The following is a 5,082-nucleotide window of genomic DNA, read 5'->3' on the forward strand; positions in this document are numbered from 1 at the left end:
ACGCCCATGTGCACTGTGTTTATTGATTAATCCACTCTTGGCCCTGGACACCTGAGTGAGTTCTGGCGGTGATCCCCGACCCAGGAACTGCCCCTGCTCCACCCAACTGTGTCTATGTGGCTGGGCCATCCCCCTCTTTGCTCTCTGGGAGCAGGGTGGGGATCTGGTTGTTCAGGATGGACCTAATGATCCTGGCCTTTTACTGCAGCTCAGCCTGGTAGGTCCATCCACTCCTGTGAAGAACGGTAACTGGGTCCCAGGCAGGCTGAGCTGCGCTGGGCCAGCCTCTTGACCTTTCTGAGCTGGATTTGCTACCTGGAGTTGAGAATTCTGCCTTCCAGTGTGAAATTACAGTTCTGCAGCACTTACAGGTCCTCTTCCCTCCCAGTGCTGACCAACATCCCCACTAGGAGCCTTGAGAAGGCCAGGCCTGAAGTCTGCAGGATTCTGGTATTATCTCCGCTTGTCTCCCTGTCCTTGACCTGGGCCACCACGCACAACTGGACACTCCCAGGTCTGGCTGCAGCCGGCCCCAGAGGAATTCCCATGATCTATTTTGAGCTGCCACTTTCTCTTTCTGAGCCAGTAATCGCGGGCCTCAAGGAGCCATGGTGGTTAGGTGTTAGGCTGCTAACTGCAAGGTGGGCAGTTCAAACACCACATCTGCTCTATGGGAGAAAGATGAGGTTGTGGGCTTGCCATAAAGCTGTATAGTCCTGGAAGCTCCACATGGGTCAGAATTGACTAGATAGTCATGGGTTCTCTTTGGGGGTTAAAATGGAGGCACCCTAACATCTGACCTGTTCATTACATGGATGTTGTACCTTTGGGGCTCCTGTGTGTTGTCTGCCTGTCCTCCTTGGAAGGACCTAGAATGGCCCTTGTGTTGAGTGGGTGATCATGGGGCTTAGACATCACAGGGTGGGACTTAGAGGGCAAGGTGCTGGGACAGCTCCTGCTAACTGCTCCCCAAATCCCACCTATCCACTTCTCCCAGATTGGTGTATTTACTCAGGTTCTGGGTCTCATTTCAAACTTAATGGTCCAGGAAAACAAAAAAGCAAGTCCTGCCCCTCTCGCCTAATATTGGATGACAGAACATTGGGGCTGGTTGCAGATGGGAGATTTGAAGCCCACTTCATTAGAAGAAAAGAATGTCTTGTGGTTGACTGTTCTAAAAATACACCATGTCCTCCCCTGCTCCCTTCCCCTACACATCTGGAGGGGAAGGACAGGAGACATAGGGCAGGGGTGGTGGTTAAGCTGGAGTTTGAAGTGCTGACGCCAGTATTTCTAGGAAGGCCCCTCCCAGCAAAGCCCACAGGATGGGGAGGTAGGCCCCTGAGTCTGGTCTGCCCTCATCACTTCATGCAAGTCCCCTATAGCCCCTGACTCAGTTTCCTCAGCTCTACAGAGGGGGAGAACACACACAGGAACCTGGTTAATTTAGTGTCTATCCTGAACCTGGCCAGGGTGAGCCATTTCTGACCAGGGAGGGGGTGTTACTTGTCAGCCTTTATGAATGTGTCACTTGAGTTTGCTTTCTCATTCGAAATAAGAACTCAGCTTTATATTTAATTGTGCACTTGTAATTTTACATTTATTTTCATTAAACACACACACACAACAATTATAAAAAAAAAAAAAAAAAGTGGTCAATTCGACTCTGCCTCCTGGCACCCCCACATGTGTCAGAGTGGAACTGCTCTTTACGAGGTTTTGAATGGCTGATGTTTCTGTAGTGAATTACCAGGTCTTTCTTCTGAGGTGCCTCTGGATGGCCCTTTTGGTAGCCTGCAGATCCCCACACAGATCCCCTCCTTGCCCTACCCCCTCTGTGCCACCCCAGGACCCTTGCACAGGCTGCTCCTGGTCCTGGCCTGGTCCATGCCTGCTATCTTCCCCACTTCCCACAGACCCTACTTATTCTAGGGAAGTCCTGATTCTGCTAGCAGGCTCAAAGGCCAAGCCCCAGCTGCTTCCTCTGTGGACCAGACATGAAACAGCACTCCTGGCACTGTTGGCCACCACCAGCTGCTGCCTCTTGGTTCTATATTCAGTGCTAAAAATACCCCAAGACCTAGACAGGAAGGGCCAACAGCTGGGGTATGGGTACACATTTGTTTGGCCTACCTATTGCAGCTGGGGTATGGGTACACATTTGCTGGGAAGGGGTGGGCACAGAGAGGTGTTCAGAGCAGGCAAGGGTCCCCATGTTTTGTCAGGAGGAAAACATAAGCCAGCTCTGACTCCACCACTACACACTTACCTGGCTCTGAATCTTTTGCTCCTGGGATACACTGCATTACAGAGGAAGCACTCAGATCCAAACCAAACCCACTGCTCAGAGTGATTTCAACTTACAGCGATCCTACAGGACAGCGTATATCTGCTCCTTACGGTTTCTGAGATTATAAATCTTCTTAAGAGCAAACTGCTTCATCTTTTTCCCTCAGAGTGGCTAGTGGGTTCAAACAGCCAACATATTTTTTTGGAATTTTTTTCTTTTAATTGTAGTGTGGCACTGTAGGATCAGCACTGGACTTTGAACCATGAGGTTGACAATGCAAGCCCACCAGCTAGCTGCTCCTTGGAAACTCTATACAGGGTTGGTATGAGTAGGAACCAACTCAAAGACACTTAATAACAACAATATATACAACAAAACATTTGCCATTTTAATCATTTTCACATGTACAATTCAGCCACACCCACCACACTACCCATGGTGCATCACCACTAGCCCTTTTTCCCCGTTCCTTTTTTTTTTTTTTTTTTTTTTTGCAGGACAGTTCCCAATGATTTGTCCTAGTGAGAAAATAAATATATAGTTTCCTTTCCAGACATGAAAAAAATAAACAAACACACACACAAGCAGACAAAAGAAGAAAGCAATTTCTTTTATTTTTAAACTTTTTATTGTGAATTGAGTGAAAATTTACAGGACAGATAACCAGTTTTACATTCAACAAATCATGTACTTCATGTCATTACAATGATTGCAATCCCTTCTATGTATCATCAGTTAACAGTATTTACCTCTATTCATTTTGACTCTTGCATTCCTTCCTGTCTCCCACTACCTTCATCTTTCCTATGCCAACCTCCCTCTTGTAGTATATAGTCTTCCCCATCTCCCAAGTTAACTAATGTGTCTACCCTTTACCCAAGGAGCCCAGGTTAGCACTGGGCTGCTAACCACAAGGTTAGTACTTTGAATCCACCAGGTGCTCCTCAGGATCAAGATGAGGCTTTCTGCTCCTGTAAAGATTTACAGTCTCAGAAACTCTGTGCAGGATCACTGTGAGTCAGAACTGACTTCACAGCACACAACCACCACTACCACCCACTACCCAGTGAATAACTTTTTCATCCCCCCCACCCCTGGTTACCATCACCGAATGTTTCTTTTATCAAGAAAACCTTTTCTTAACATTTTATAACAATGATCTCATACAGTATTTGTCCTACTGATTTCACTCAGCATAATGTCCTTCAGGTTTATTCATGTTATGAAGTGTTTCATAGATTAATCATTATTCTTCAATGTTGCATTTAATCAATTTCTATTCAGTGTAATTGATAGATATGAATTGATTGCTGTCATTTTGCTGTGTGTATTTTTGTGGTACTGCTGGTTTCTTTGTTCCACATAATTTTCTATGCTGAGTTTATTTTGTTTGTAGGTTTTCTTTCTTTCTTTAAGTTTTTATTGTGGATTGAGTGATCATCAGGGCAGATCATCAGTTTTACATTCAACAAACCATACAACATGTTTAATCCCCTCCATGCACCATCAGTTAACAGTATTTCTTTCTATTCACTTTAGCTCTTAAAAAAAAACAGGCATATATAATGATTTATACCACCAAAAGGCACATTCTGCAAGTCTGCCTCATGGCCACCATCTCTTAATCCCTCTCTTTCCATGAGTCTAGAGTCCTCAGCCACTTCCCCTCTCCGTGCCCCCATCTCTGCCTCCATCTCTGCTGTCACTGCTTCTCTGGATAAGGTCCCACATTCTGCGTGTGCTCTTCTCCCTTGATGGTCCTAGAATCCTTTGTTTCTGGACTGCGAGATTAACTGCTCCCCCTTTTTGTTACAAAGCTTCTACCTTTACAATTGTGACAGTCGCAATTAGTCATAATAACAATTACTCGCTATTGAATCAAAGAATCTTATCCCATGTCTTTTAACCAGACCCATCTAGACAAGATGACAGCTATTCAGTGGGGACTCTTTCTTCTCCCACACACTCTTAAATTAAACTCCCTCTTGAAACCTTCTAAGCCAGTCACTTCATGCCTTTATCACTCCCTCATTTTAGATAACCAATGTCTAAGTTGCCCGTCCTTCTATACCCTATGTATAGAGGGGATAGCATTGATACTTGATGTGAAGACTCCTTCCCTCTCTGTTGGTATTTAGAGTTACTACCTCCATAAGTATAGGTCAGGTTCATCAAATTGTAGCAATTTACCCTTGTTTCCTTTACCTAAAATTCTTTTGTTTTTTGTTTTTTTAATATTCCTCTAGTTGAGTTCTGATTATCAAGCTATCAAGGCTAGCTCAAATGGGTTTGTTGTTGTTGTTATCTGCCGTGGAATCGTTTTCAACACATAGCGACCCTGTACAAGGTTTCTGAAGCTGTAAATCTTTACAGGAGTAGAAAGCCTCATCTTTCTCCCACGGAACAGCTGGTAGTTTCAAACTGCTGGCCCTGAGGTTAGGAGCCCAATTCGTAACCACTACGCTACCAGAGCTCTGCAAATTTGGGTGTTCTTGTGCCTCTCCCCTCACTTCATATCAGCTGGATGCTTCACTCTCAGCTCTAGCCCTCGGAGGCTATATCCTTGTGCATGGGCTCAGGTGTCCCAAGGTATCACCACACTTTGGACCAACCAGCCCTTCCTCTTCTCTCTCTCATCTCCAGGTCAACGGGAGTCAATGTATTTTGGTTGAACTCAACCCATTTCTTCATTGCTGCCTTTCCCCCTCTTCCACTCACCAGTAGACCAATGTGCTCATCAGCAAGCTTATATGCCTGCTCATGTGTTTCCTTTGAGTTTCAGTCTTAGAGGG

The sequence above is a fragment of the Chrysochloris asiatica genome, unplaced genomic scaffold (genome assembly GCF_000296735.1).
Source record: "Chrysochloris asiatica unplaced genomic scaffold, ChrAsi1.0 scaffold00306, whole genome shotgun sequence".
In the NCBI taxonomy this organism is placed as follows: Eukaryota; Metazoa; Chordata; class Mammalia; order Afrosoricida; family Chrysochloridae; genus Chrysochloris; species Chrysochloris asiatica.